We start from the raw sequence: 16,126 nt of genomic DNA, 5'->3' as shown, positions 1-16,126 counted from the left end.
ACACACACACACACACACACACACACACACACACACACACACACACACACACACACACACACACACACAGTACTAGCAAAGTGCAATGACTGCAGTATTCCAATTTGCCCTCTAAACATACCTGTCGTTTCCTATTATTCAAGTGCACTATTGAAGCAAAATCCTGAACTCCCCTAAAGCCTTTCTGCATTCAATCCACAACAACTCAGTCATAAGAAACAGTCACATTTGAACTTTTACCACAAGTATCCTGATGAATGAAGCTCTTAAAGGAACAGGGTGTAAATCTGTTGGAAATCTGCCACCTCTGGCCATCACGGCAAAACTTATTCTTTAGTTCCAAACAACAACATCCTCCCTATTAATAATATAACCCCCAGAAATGGACTTGCAGTGTTGGACATTAGCTGTTATGTTTCTGCATGCATACACAATTTCAAAGAGGCAGCCACCAGACACAGAAACGCAAAAATCGATTCCACTCCCCTTGAACATCCCTGGCCAGTAATAATATACTTGTAGACAACCCAAGTGTTGGGTAAGACACATGTTTTCTAGAAAGTGCTTTTCTGGACCAAAACATTCATAAATGAAATATTTCTTTCAAGGAATCTCATTCCCTGATTGCTACCGATTAAACATTGTCATTACAATCATTACAATCATTACCTTCGATAAGAACAAGTGCCATTGGCAGTCACAGTGCTTTTTTTTGTATTCCAAGTTCTGGTAATGTAGGGTATTAGTAGGTGGAGAGGTCTGAGGAGGAAGAGCCCAGATGTACCCTAAAGAGATGGGTCTTCAGTCTACGGTGGAAGATAGGTAGTGACTCTGCCGTCCTGACAGTGGTTAGAAGCTCATTCCAACACTGGGGCACCAAGACAGAGAAGAGCCGTGACTGAGCAGAGCAACCACTATATCCTCGTAGAGATGGCGGTGCCAAGCAGCCAGCAGAGGTGGAAGAACGGAGTGATCAGCCAGAGTTTGGGGACTGAGCTTGAGGTGGTGAGCAGACTTCCAGGCAGAGATACGAGACACGTAGAGACACTTGTCGCCACGTGTGTCAGAGGGTGGGGGGGGGGAGATCAAAAGTTGAGTGTCATCAGCATAGCAGTGGTAAGAGAAACCGCGTGAGGAAATTACAGAGCCAAGAGATTTGGTATACAGAGAGAACAGTAAGGGTCCTAGGACACAGCCCTGGGGGACACCAATGGTGAGGGTGTGTGATGTAGACAGCGACCCTCTCCATGTTACCTTGTGTGAGAGATCGACCAGATAGGATACAATCTAGGAGAGTGCAGAGCCTGAGATGCCCAGTTCTGAGAGGGTGGAGAGGCTGATCTCGTGGTTTACTGTGTCAAACGCAGCAGACAAGTCCAGAAGAATGAGAACACAGTGTGGAGTGCCTCTGTGACAGCAAGGAGAGCAGTCTCAGTAGAGTGAGCAGCCTTGAAGCCGGATTGATATGGATGAAGGAGATTTGACTCAGGCTGTCTTAAAGGCAGCTGGGACAGAGCCAGTGGTCAGGGAGGAATTGATGAGGGTGGTAAGGAAAGGGATGAGTGAGGGGAGGGGTGAGGGGATGGGTGAGGGGATGGGATCGACAGGGCAGGTGGTTGCCCGATTGGATGTTACAAGTTTTAGGACATCATTAGGGGAGAGAGCAGAAAGAGATGATAAACCACAGCCATATCTACTAATGGTAGTGATAGCAAGAGGCTGTGTGAAAGAACTTCTAATGTCATCATGCTTCTTTACAAAGTCATCTGCAGAGAGGGAGGGGGGAGGGGGATGAATAAAGGTTCAGTGAAGTGAGATTTGTTGCCCCTGCATAGTGGAATGAATGGGGTTAATATCAGCATTACAGTAATAACCCAAAAACTGGAAACAGTGAATGTACAGTAGAGTATATGAGAGCCCCTTTGGCATTGCAGAAGTAAAACGATGTGGAAAATGTTGCTTTTCATCAATTATCTTTACAACATTATACGAATGCAGAGTGTGAATGTAGAGACTGCTGGAGAGAAAAACAAAACAAAACAAAAATCAGATAAGATAAGAACATCCATTAAATTCCCCTTGGGTAGCAATATCTTATCAGTGTTGTTCTCACAATGTATGAACAAAATGTCACTTTAATGAATGGGTTAGCATAGGATGCTTGTCTCCCTAAACGATGCTGATCAGCGTAGTAGAGAGAAGTGACAGGATCTAAGTAGAGGACAGAGAGGTCGTAAGCTTCTCTGCTGAACATTCAACCTCTTCAATATTTAATATGTTGACTTGTCCCCTACAGGATAAATGAGATTTTGGAAATGGCAAGCAGGTGAGAGCATCAATAAGGCATTTTACTGTATATGAAAGCTGTCTGTTGAATTATTCATATCCCTATTGGAGACATTTAGTGCAACATGTGTCTATGGAGGCTTTCATCTCACTTCAGGTGACTCATCCCTAACAGAGGTAAACACCTGATTACTTTAGTATGAAGGAACTGTTCCGTTGATTTTGCTAGTGGGAGACAACCTACAGAAGTAAAGTCCCTGGTAAAACATCAAATTGATTAAAAAAAAGAAATGAAGGTGCATTTTTCTCATAATACTGTATTTTCATAAAGACCAGTGAGGACATTTCAAGCTGACAAAACAGCCTATTTGAGCAATAGCTCGAGAGTCTAATTACAGAATCTCAATGCAACTCTCCAAATGATCAGCAGGGTCAGCTTGTTTCAGACATCCTCCCACTTAGCTTGCCACCATTGAAAATGTGATCTGTGGACTGTGACTGTGGAAATTTCAATTGGACAGGGCTCTGCTATACATCATTATCAGCCTCATACAGGTGTCTTTTCAATAGGAATTAGAATACAAATGACAATTTGAGCCCAAAGCTCTGCTCCTGATTAACTGAGAGGTAAAGAGATGGTGAACTGCACTCCCCAAAATGCCTGTGGCTGTTATAACCACACATACCAATCATAATCAAAGGGAAGGAGCTATTGCAAGGAAGGTGTGGAGGAAAATATGAGGGGTGAAATGATTAGGTTAAATAACATAGCCAGACAGAGAGAGAGAGAGAGAGAGAGAGAGAGAGAGAGAGAGAGAGAATATGGCACAACATGTTGCCTATAGGAACCATTATAATGGTAATACTGGATATACTGGATATCCTGATTATTAGGTCCTTCCTTGTTCGTCCTCCATGGTAACGTCTGAGGACATTACAGCTTTTGTGGCCCTGACGTGTTGATGCCAGCTGAATATTTCCATAAACAGGAGTTTCCTGCCACATTCATTTAAAGTCATCTGCCTTGTCACTAGGAAATGTCACAGGGTGCTCATCAAGAGAACTTAAAAGTTGGGAAATGTCCAAAAATATTTTACAAAGTAATTTGCTCAGGACATGGCAAGAGGAAGCATTTTGTCATCTTTTAGCTCTATATTCATTTGTATTGGAAATCAAAGAATTACTATGGGGTCAAAGTAGTGATTCTCAGCTTTAATTCAATGTATTCTTCTTTCAGATTGGTTTCACCATTTAAAAAGTCCAACATTTTTAAACATACTCCCCCTATTTCAGGGCTCCAAAAGTATTGGAAAAAAAACATATCTTTACAAATAAAGCACTCATGTTTAGTATTTGGTTGACAATCCTTTGCATGCAATAACTGCCTGAAGTCTGCGATCTATTGACCCCACCAGATGATGGGTATATTCTCTGGTGATGCTCTGCCAGGCCTGTACTGCAGCTATCTTCAGTTGTTGTTTGTTTTGAGGTCTTTTGCCTTGAAATGCATGAAATTCATTTTGCAAATGAAATGCATGTTCAATTGGATTTCAATCTGGAGATTGACTTGGCCACTAGCACTTTCCACCTTGGTAGTATGATTGAGGTCATATTCTAGCTGTATGAAGAAGTCCAATGCGATGAGAAGCATTTGCCCTTACTTCGGCAGACCAGATGTTTCTGTACACTTCAGAATTCAGCATGTTACTGCTGTCAGCAGTTACATCATCAGTGAAGACAAGTGAGCCAGTTCCAGTGGCAGCCAGACATGCCCAAGCCATAGCCCCCCATCACCAGATTTCACAGATGGAATGCCAGGGATTTTTTCTCCACACATTAGACTTGCCATCACTCTGTTAACTCTGTTAATGTTAATCGTGGTCTCATCTGTCCACAAGACCTTTTTCCAAAAATCTGCAGGCTCTTTTAGGTACTTTTTAGCAAACTGTAATCTGGCCATCTGGTTTCTGTTGCTAACTAGTGGTGTACACCTTGCAGTGTAGCCTCTGTAGTAATGTTGGTGAAGTCTTCTGTGGATGATAGTCTCTGACACATTCACTCCTACCTCCTGGAGAGTGTTCCTGGTCTGTGGGACAGTCGTTTTGGGGTTTTTCTTAATTATGGTGAGCATTCTTCAGTCATCCACTGTAGATGTCTTTCTTGGCCTACCAGGCCGTTTGCAATAGCTGAGCTCACCAGTGTTTTTCCTCTTTTGGATGATGTTCCAAACAGTTGTTGTTGTTGACAAGCCTAATCTTTTGGATATGTTTATGATAGTTTATTTCTGATTTCTCAGCCTAATAATGGCTTCCTTGACTTGCAGTGACAGCTCTTCATGTTGACAGACACAAATAGCAGACTCCAAAGGAAAATGTAAAGGCTAGAATCAACACTAGACATTGACAGCTCTCTTATGCACAAATGATGTGACAGAACACACCGGACTAACCAGAAACACCTGTCAAGTCAATTTTCTACTACTGGTTCCCTGAAATAGTGGGACAATATATAAAAAGGGTTTTAATTTCTAAATGGTAAAAACACTCTGAAAAAACATTGAATTAAAGCTGAGAATCTCTACTTTAATCTCATAGTAATGGTTTGATATCAAATCCAAACTGTTGGAATATATAGCTAAAAGACTAAATGTTTCCCCTTTCCAATACGTATGGCACTGTAACACTGAGAGGATGTTTATTTTATAGTCTGGTTAGCATAGGCAGAGAGAGGATTTTATTTAAATTAATAATAGAAATACAGAGCAGAAAACCATGAAGTCTTGTTGAGCAGTTATACTCAATTATAGGATATGTGCACCTGCACACGATAGTAGTTACTGGCTAAAAACCTCTATCCGTACAAGTTTTCAGTTCGGACCAGGCAATCAGGGCATTTTGCAGGATCCCATAGTGAGGGGTCGAACTGAGTGGACTGAAAGAGAACTAAAGGTTCCGAATGTAACCCAGGTTCTCTGAAGGAGATGAGGGTAAGCCCTCACCTCATTGCCCCTCTTGCACTGAGCATGTGAAGAGTGGTTCGCTGGATGAAATGGTGCACTTGCAGCATTTCTTTATTGGGACAGATGATAGGCGGGGCTATCAATTGCAAGCGTCACCGGCCTGTACCAGGTGTGTTTGAATAGAGGTCTTCAGCGAAAGGTACAAAAGATTGTGTGTCCCATAGTGAGGGGTCTTCCTCATCTCCTTCAGAGAACTTGGGTTACATACAGTATGTAACCTTTAGGTTTTAGAGCTCCCCTTTGCTCTTGTATAAACCAAGGGGTGGCGTAGTGGAGCAAAAGGTACACTTACATTAATTAATTACTTAATTAATTAATCTATTTTCAGGGAACATTGTTTTGTGCCAGAATTAAAATGATATACAATGACATTGGAAGCGGCCAAAAAAGATACAAAATAATGATACAGTGTAATCTAATGACTTAGATGCAATGTGTAAGACACTGTACTCTACATACGGGGTACTGTCTCCATAAAGTTTTGTAATAATTACATATATCAATATTTGAAAGAAAGGAAAGAGTGAAATATGCTTCTTGGAACTGGATTCACAGAGTTGAATAAGAACTTTTGAATATAAAAGCTCACAGAATACACAATCAAAATGAATTAAATATCAAGAAATGATTAACTGTGAAATTGCTTGTGAAATGTGGGCTTGGGGAATTGGGACTCCTCAAAATGAAGTAAAAAGCTTCAGATTCCTCCAACTACAGATAGATAGTGTTCAAATAGGAAAAAGGTTTAAGAGTTTGAATGAAAAGCATTTTCTCCACAATGTTTAATTCATTCAACCTGCTTGCCACACAGACCAGAGGCTTTCACACTTGAGAGGAGAGAGGAAAAAGGAATTGGATATGTCAGCTGTCGCTCATCTTTAAGAGTATTCTATTCTTTAGGAAAGTTTGAGGATTGGAATGAGAATGGTAAAATATAAACCAAATACTGCCAGGATTCGGAGTGGCAAGTAATACATAAATACAACTAAAACTAATGTAGGATTTGAGCATTGAGACAGGTCTGTCGCACACAGATCAGACACTTTCAGTTCAGTAAATGACTCAATTGAGAACTTTCAACAAAGGGATACTTTAATCAGAAGTATAAAAGATGAGAGGGGCTATTGATTAAAAACTGAATGTCTCAAAATAGATCATACCAACCAAAAGGTACACCCACATACACCGACATAAATCAACGTTTGCATGAGTGAAACATTATTTTAAGATGAGTTGCAATACCCTCCAGCTCCAAGATTTAATAGAGTTGAACTAGGCAAAGGTTTGTTTTATCTGATCAATATTCTGATCAATATAATAATAATATATGCCATTTAGCTGATTTTATACACTGATAGCTGACGGGATGTAATTACAATTACACCAAACTATAATAAAACAAATCTTTGCGGAAAGTTTAACCTTAAAGCCACTGCAGCTTTAACATAGCCTATACATATTTCATAGTACCCCTGTAACCGAGTTGAGATAGTAAACTCACTCTCAATGTTGAAATGTTCCCACCTCACCATCGAATTGCTAGCTTTACGGTGATGGAGCTGGTTTCAATGAGATAATTCGGTAACGGTCAATACAGAGGACGCATGTTCGAGACTCGTGTGAACTCGAAATGCAAGGAAGCAATACTGTTTGGAGCAACTTGAAGCCTGTCACACCCCTTGGGTCTGTAATGATGAATACCTATAGTATGTATCTGTCTTATGAAGATAAAGCTGAGAACTAATGGAAAAAGTGGAAATATATAACATTATATATAACCCCTTCCAACAAATATTCACACCATAACCCCCAGGCTGTTTCTCAGACTCTTCCCAGATGAACAACCTGGGTTGTTCAGCACCATCGAGTGTAAGAGCATCATCTAGGATCATTTAGCTCACATAGCACTATGGAATTCACTTAAACAAGTCTTCAGTTCTCACACAATACTGTCTGACTTGTCATCCCAAACTCCCTCATTTCTTCATTGAGACGGCATCATTCCACATTGAGTAAGGTCTCATCTGTGTATCAAAACGGTGTCGGTCCTCAGGTGTCACGTGTACAACTCCCTCGGCTGTCTTTCCTCAAACATCAGACGAAAAGCCTTGCGCAAACAAACCATTATAGCTGCCTATCAGCTTATCAAACTGAATTATTTAGTTGCACAGTTACAAGCTAGACAAAGTTATGTGTTGCATGCTCTACAGTCCTGTGCTATACGCAGATGAGACCTGATGCCTTACTCAATGTGGAATGATGCCGTCTCTACGAAGGTATGAGAACTGAGAGAGTTTGGGATGACAAGTGAGGCAGTATTGTGTGAGAACTGACAAACTTCCTAATATAGATTCCGTATAGTACGTCCTGATGTGCGTCATGGTGAGTGTGTTCTGGTGCAGGGCTTGAGAAAAGAGTGTAATGTCTGTGTCTGTGTGTGTGTGTGTGTGGGTGGGTGTGTGTGTGTGTGTGTGTGTGTGTGTGTGTGTGTGTGTGTGTGTGTGTGTGTGTGTGGGTGTGTGTGTGTGTGTGTGTGTGTGTGTGTGTGTGTGTGTGTGTGCGTGTGTTTTTTGAGTGGGCAGGAACTTGTGTGTGTGCCTGTGTATATGTTTATTGAAGGAGAAGAATAAGGAGATTGGGCTTGAGAAAAGAGTGTAATGTCTGTGTGTGTGTCTGTGTGTGTGTGTGTGTGTGTGTGTGTGTGTGTGTGTGTGTGTGTGTTTTTTTGAGTGGGCAGGAACTTGTGTGTGTGCCTGTGTATATATTTATTGAAGGAGAAGAATAAGGAGATACAGTATACCAACTCTCAAAATGAGAAGGTCCACCTGCCAAAAAACCATGTTTACTCTACTCTGTATGCATTGCCAAGGGAAATATTGTCCTTCATAACAGTACCAAGGCAAACACTTCTACTGTACACAGAGGAGGCCACGTGAAGACAGTTGCACAAACAAACCAGGGCCAAGTGTTTTAAAACGTTTCATCTGGATCAGAATGATGCGCATTCTGTGAATGTGTGCTCTGATCCTGGATAGCAAAATCCTATTTTTTGCTATCCAGGATCAGATCACACATTTAACACACGTTTAGCCTGTAGCTACTATCATTTGCAGGCGCATGTATCCTATAAGTGACTGGCCTGTTTTCTTTTATTCAACCAGCCTATGAAACTGAAGGTTGTCCTTTTAACCTGGAACCATAATATTTCATCTGAATGTGTGATTGAATACTCTATAAAATATAAGGGAGAGGTTATTCTACAGCAGCATGTGTATAGAAACTTTGGGAAACTGGGACAGCACTGGCTGTGCTCTTCAGTCACTCTCTGAATTCTGTTTCCACCAGGATGTATTGTTGCGTGTGTCACTAGTTTTTCTAATCAAATGCTCAAACAGGCTCTGAATCCAATTGTTTGTTTTGGCGTTGACATATCTCTTAGTGAAGCCCAATGCTTATATGAACACATTATCCTAGTGTTTTCATTTGACAGTAGGGATGTCTCATCCCTGAGAAAGGAATGGATCGTTTCATCCCTCCAGCAATGGGTCATTAGTGTTCCACAGAATAATCCTATAGATGTTAGCAGAGGCACTCTTACTTCTAATGGTACTGTAGCTTCATTTCAGGTTTCATATTATAGAAGTTATGGTATGACATGTTGATCTATACAGATTTTTGTCTAGCAGACAGAACACTCTATTAGCATTTGTAGGACCACAATGACACACTATGCAACTCAGACAAGCCTAAGACAGATATTAGCATGTATAGCCATGTTGCCTTGGTGTGATTTGAAAACAGAAACTGGCTGTGTTTTCCACGATTAACTGGATATATCACATCCAAAAGTGAAAATTCTCGGTCAATAGACCTTCATCAAGGTTAAAAGGAGTAAAACAAACGTATTAGAACATTTGGCATATTTGCATTTTCAGATTTTCAGTGTGGCCAAAGAGGGCAGCATAACACGCTTCATCTTTAAACCAAATGGTGCTTTTGTGATTGTGGAGAATACAAGGATTACTGTGTGCTGGAGTTCCTTTTTACAAGTGTTTTTATTATTCATCTCTGAGCACTTGCAATTTGATAAGGTGTACCAATATTATTTTTCCAATTGCCTTCGTCTGAGTTCCCATACAATAGAATCAATGGGCTTCTGTGTGTTCTATTATGTAGGGTCAGCTGCTCAGTGCAACAGTGTTACACTCTGACAAAGAAAGGATGTAAACTGCAGCTACTACACTACAATTAGTTTGCTTAGTTCACATCATAAAGCCTGATGCCTTCTTGTTGCCTATTATGAATTGTACTGTATGTTCTTCCATTGAGATTTACCCGCCGTCCTAAAGTGCACAATAATCATACTGTCATTACAGTACACAGGGTTGAAAGTAATGCATATAGTATATAGTATATAGTATATAGTATATATATATATAATGCATATAGCCTGCAAACAGACCTGATGAGGGCCAGGATGAATGGTGAGCACAGTCTCTACTCTCTACTCTCTTGCTTCCACTCCATCCATGTCAGCCATGAAAAAAACAATGACAACCTGTGAGAATGTGTTTCTCAGTGTGGATAAACGATCGCAACATTCATGCTTAGTCATAACACAGGTTTTTTTGAGATGCAGGTACACGTTAAGTAATGGGACAGTGAATAATTATGTCTTGTTTTGGCTCTATACTCCAAAGGTTTTGATTTGAAATCAAACAATTACTATGAGGTTAAAATAGATTTCATTTGTGTACATGTTGGTTACACCATTTAGAAATACTTTGTATACATAGTCCCCCTATGTCAGGGCATCAAAAGTAATGCGGCAATTGGCTTAACAGGTGCACTTAGAATATTGAAACTAGTTACTAATAGATCTAATTGATAGTAAACAGCCATACTATCGATATAATATGGCATTTAGTTTTGCTGGAAGGACGCAAAGCTTTTTAAAAGATTACTGAATTTCAAATAAGTGTTTCTATTGTGGCTCATTCATGAGAGAAAATCTTCAACCAGGAAATTGCTTTAGGAAAGGTATGCATTCTATCTACCAGGACCAGGGGCAACATTTTCTGACATCTAGATTACATAGTTATTAAGTCTGTCTTTCAACAGAGGCTCTCATAGATACAAACTCACAGTTGTTCTATGAGCTTACTTAATTGTACAATTATCAGATGTGTTTATGTGCAGCAGGGGCATGCATATGGAAATTATGCTTTCTTCAGTGTGTAGGTAGATGCTCTCCTCTCTTGAGTAAGCCTGTTTAATTTGATCCGTTCAATTTGGGGGTGGACAGAAAGGGATTCCTCATTTGCAAGAGAGACTTGAGGTTTATTTTAAAACATAAAACTATCTTTGTGGACTATTGTTGTGTGGGAGTAAGGACTCCATTTGTCAGTTCATGTTTCAGATAGCAACATCAGGTATATTACTCAAAGCAATACATTCCATTCCTTAGGGAAGATTATTCAAAGAAATATTTGAAAGGATAAGCATCACATTTTCAGCTATCAACTTAATATTTTTCAAAGCCTTGATACACAACACAGTATGTACTAGTGCTAACTGCTGAGACTAATTGTCATTCTAAAAATAATAGTGGAGAGCAGGGGACGCTGGTGGAGGTAGAAATCAGAGGACAGGCTCGTAATGCATACAATGGAATGAGGAATGGTATCAAACACATGTTTGATACCATTCCTCATTCAGGAAAAACCAACAGAAATGAAACAGACCCAACCTGTTTTAAATAACTATTACAAGTACAGTGTTTCCACCGAGGGAATCCTACACCATCTGTTGCTATGTCCAATTATGACGCCAGTGAAATGTATTTAACAGCAACTGTTATCTTCTGGGCATCTCCCTCCTGCTAGTAGGCCGTAACCATGCGGCACTCCTGATGTAAGGTAGTTTCAACATCTTGAGCTGCTTCTGCCAGGACGTGAGAGGAAGGACAATACAGGGAATTACTAATGTGTGTTAGCTCAGAGGGAGAGAGGAGTGAGACACTTAACAGCACTTTTTAGCTTTGTAACAGGAAATGAAGCAAGCAACACTGACCAACGATGTGATATGCTGGCAAAGAAATTGGCAAATATGTGACATGTTTTGCAAGCTGTTACAGAAGGTAAAGCCAACTTTTTTTCACTGAGCTCTCACACTTAGCAGAGGCCAAATAATTGGACTGCTCAATCAAAATTAGATGTTGTTCCACAGGATTGCATAACTAACTCCTCTCTAACACCTCAATTAGAAGAAAAAAGAAAACCCACACATTAAAATACCTTTCGTAAGGGGGCCATTATATTTAGTTTCTTAGCAACTAAAGAAGGCGAAGGATAAAAAGATAGATCTCAATATAAACGCCTTCTGTCTGTGGTACAGTCTGTTCACTCCTTTTGATGAATTAGCCAGACCAATGCTATTTCTTACTTACCATTGAAAATATAGTACAAAATTATCATTTGATTTAAAAACAAAGGTAAAAAAGAGAAAGGTTCATGCAGAATTGCAGTTGTGCAAATGAGTTGTGAGTTTATTGTTCATAATTTCCAGTTGAAAAACGCTACAAATCAAATACTAACACAGTAACACATGACTTGATTGAATTTGCGACCTCTGGCTTGCCAACACATGTGACTGTCTCCTCAAATACCTGATGTAAACCAGCTACTGTATGCTATCAAAAAGCTAGCAATTCGACAGTGCAGGTGGGGGTATTTGTACTTAAGGAGTGAGTTTACCTTGTCAACTTGGTTACACTCTCCACAACTATGGTGTCACAGAGCACATCACACATGGGCTGGTCTGAAATCACTTTTGAAATTGTTTACCATCAGCAATCAAGAGTACACGAGTACTGTGTAAATAAGTATGAATGAAAGTCGTTTTCATGCTCAAATATTGGATTAGAAATAATGGTGCACACATATTTTTATGGGATAAAGGACACACATGTGTACCTACAGTGCAGTGTATAATGTGAGAACTTGTGAACTTACACCCATGAAGCAGTGTGGATGGTTCCTTTGCTAATATTGATTTTCATGCTTATCTACTGTGCTCATATTTGAATATAGAAAACCATCTAATGACACTTACATATAGAACTTAAGCAGGCTAAACCAATTTGCAACAAAGATAGCAAATATTGAAAAGAATGTCTAGACCTTGCCTCTTTTCTGTGGTATTCAAAAAAAAGCCTATACATGTGTAATAATACTGTACTTATTTGCTAATCGCATAGTATGGAGTTGAGTGGAAGGAACAGTCCTTATTCTACTTAGAATAATGCAAACCGCTCAACTTAATTACTTTACTAATTACTAGGCAATTATTAATATATAATGTGTAACAGTTAATACAATGCTGTTACAACACTAATAACAGAGTTATTACTGTTACTTATAGAGCAACATGGTATCATTAAACTTATACTATGTCTAAGGCAATGTACTATTTCGTCAAAATAGAAGACATCTAGGTTAGGTGTAGGCCCACATGCCAACATGATCTTGTCAATCATTCGGACGATATCGGATATATGTACCTAGACAAAAAAAAAAAAATAGCACTGCATTAGCAATAACTTGCGTGGCAGTACGTTAGGCGGTAGGCAGGAAGTTAGGCAGTATTAGGCATTAACTTCAAGTGGTTAAAGTAAGGGTTAGGGTTAGGGATTCATTTCGAGTGGTTGGGGTGAGGTTTAGGGTTAGGGTTAGGATTAGGCATAGATTTGAAGTGGTTAGGATAAGGGTAAGTCATCAGGAGAAAGTATAAGCAGAAATTAGCAGTAGCAACAAGGATTAGCAAACAAAACATAAATGCACTTTTGTAAAAATGTTCCTCAAGCTAACTCGAACCCACGATGTTCAGGTTGCAAGTCTTGGTTAAATACCCTCTACCACCCCTAACCTACCACCTACTGTGCCAAATCATTCTTCCTTTTGTATCATAGCTAAGAGAAAAACACCAGCAATGAGTGCTTAATAGGTCCGCTATATTAGCCAAAATACCTGCCACCTGTCAGAAGTGGAGAAGCCCCTGCACTGAAATAGGATAGGTAAGCAATTAGCACATCAATTATGTAGGATGAAACAGTCCCATTAATGCACCACAGTGTGTAAACAGAAGCTAAATGGTGCTGGACAGATTATTTGAACTGGGACTATGTTGATTACAATGATGAATTGGCCCTTAAATTCCACAAACTCCCCTCCTCTGAGTTTTTTTCTTGTCTGTGTGGCAACTTACCTCTTTGTTATGACTGTTTAGTGACCTTTTTCATCACACCCCAGTCCAGCACATTAAATCAACATTTTATATATTATTAGTTATTATGATTTTTAAAATTGTATTCCCAAGTATCATTCCAGTGTCAACATTTTATAGCAAGATGTTCCATAAAGTGATGCAAGCTCAGTTCAGTTAATGAATATTTATTCATTTTAAAAAATGTACAGTATGCTGGACTTACAACAAATGTCTTAAATGAATAAGGCTTGAAGGATAGATGGGGGTGGGTCCTGTGTTAAAATGTATATTGGTGTTTTGGTGTTTTGTCATATATATTCTGTGGTTGTTTAGGGAGAAAACTATGGCCCAGACACTGAAATGTATTCTAAAACTAAAACTGACTGCATTCAAATAAGCATACATCTACTGCTAGATAAACATTTGAGAGATGAATGTCCTATTTTCTAAGACATTACTCATAATCTTGATTCAATGCTAGGATAGTTTGAACTCATTATGAATAATAAGGAAAATAACTTACTAACAGTATGTTAGCATACTAACAACAATCTATCATTCACCCTTTACAAAACATTGGAATATTACATGTCCTGATTCAGTCAAAATGGGAACAATGTAAAAGTGTTTGTGCCTTCGTCTCAACCATTCTACCATATATCAGCACAGGGTCTGGCCTTTTAAAACTCCAGAGGAAGGTGGGCAGGGGGGGTTTAGAGTTAGGGTAAACAGAAAGAAAACAGTAAACACCTGAGAGAGGGTCAGGGGGAAAGATGAATGGCCTGTCTGTATTTCTAAGTAGGGTGATTGGGGGGGGAGAGTCCATTTACTTGGAGCCGTCATTCCGATTTCCATTAATGGACCCTAGTGCACTCCATCAACATGACAAATGGGAAGAAAAGCAAGAGGATAATAAACACACATACAGTACACTATTCATCCATAAGGCCTTTTATTTGAAAAAAAACAACACATCTTTGAGGACAGAAAAGATTTGGCAAATACCAGCCTAATGATTAATCGTCATAGGATGCTAGTATGTGCATGCAGTCAATACTAATGCTATTTGTCCCTTCACTAACTGTCTATCAGCTGTCAATAAATGGATGAACAATAACTTTTTAAAGCTAAATGAGGACAAAACTGAAATCCTCTTACTTGGCCCCAAAGACAAACGGACTATGCTTTTAAACAGCCTTGGGAATATATCTCCCTTGATTAAGTCAGAGGTTAGTCTTGGTGTTATCTTAGACTGATCTGAGTTTTAATTCCCACATTAGCAAGATGACCAAGATGACCTTTTTTCATCTGAGAAACATTGCCAGGGGGATGCTGAAAAACTGACTTGACTTCAAAGTCCTTCTACTCGTATGTAAAGCATTAAATGGGCTGGGACCATCCTACCTTACTGACAATCTATATCCTCAAGAGCACTCAGGTTCTCTGCTGCTGGCTTATTGAAGGTTACTATCAAAACCCAAAAGAAAGTTGGTGATGGATATTTATTAACTATGCCCCTAAACTGTGTACCTCAAGAAATCAGGGAAGCAAGCTCAGTAAACAGCTTTAAGCGGCAGTTAAAAACCTATCTCTTCAACTTAGCTTTGAATTAGCATTTTATCTATGCTGCTATCTTTGCTGATTTTATTGTATTGATCAACTGTCTATGCAACTAGATTGAGTGATGCTGCTTTTATTGTATTGATTAATTGTGTTAAAGTTGTTTTTGTTATTAATCTGCTCTTGTACTGTATTGTACCGCACTTTGCTGATTTTTGGTTGTTCTCGTTTTTTAATCTGTTCCTTTTTCTTTCTTTTGCGCAGTATTGTACATCACTTTGAGCTGCATTCTTATGTATGAAAGGTGCTATATAAATAAAAGCGTATTATTACCCATACAGTTGATTGAACTACTACTACTACTACTACTACTACTACTACTACTACTAGTTAATGCTACATGTTTTGCCCAAATCAAATCATCATAGTGCAGATGCTGTTGTTCTGGATTACATCAATATGCTTTTACATATTTCCACATCTGTGCCAATATTAGGCAACATGCTTTGTTATTTTAGGTGATATTTTCATCTTTAGTGACTTTTATTTAATGTGCAGCTGAATATATAATGGCCTTGTTTTATACACAATACTTCGAACAGCACGTACAACGCAGTTTTCGCACCATCCCTTGTGTGAAGAATATTTTGTGCCGGTCTGCGTGTCCTGTTACATGCCTCACCCATTCCCTGGGCCGGGCTACGTAACATCAGTTCTTCACACATAGTTGCATAACCTGAAAGAGGAGAGAGCCTATTTTCTTGGTACAATGGTAGATAATGCAGTGATAGAGGGACATCATCAGATGAGGTGATACTCTTGCATGCCTTTGGAATCGTCATGAGTGAGAACACTTGCCCTTATATGCAGACCCACACCGACTCCCATGTACAGTGTGTCACATCAGCCATGGACAGGGACAGTTGATTAAGGACACACTGTTCAATGAGTCAGGAATCTGAGTTACCCAGACATTTATTTTATTTTTCTCGTATA

Source organism: Argentina silus (genome assembly GCF_951799395.1).
Source record: "Argentina silus genome assembly, chromosome: 11".
In the NCBI taxonomy this organism is placed as follows: Eukaryota; Metazoa; Chordata; class Actinopteri; order Argentiniformes; family Argentinidae; genus Argentina; species Argentina silus.
This window is presented reverse-complemented; position numbering follows the sequence as displayed.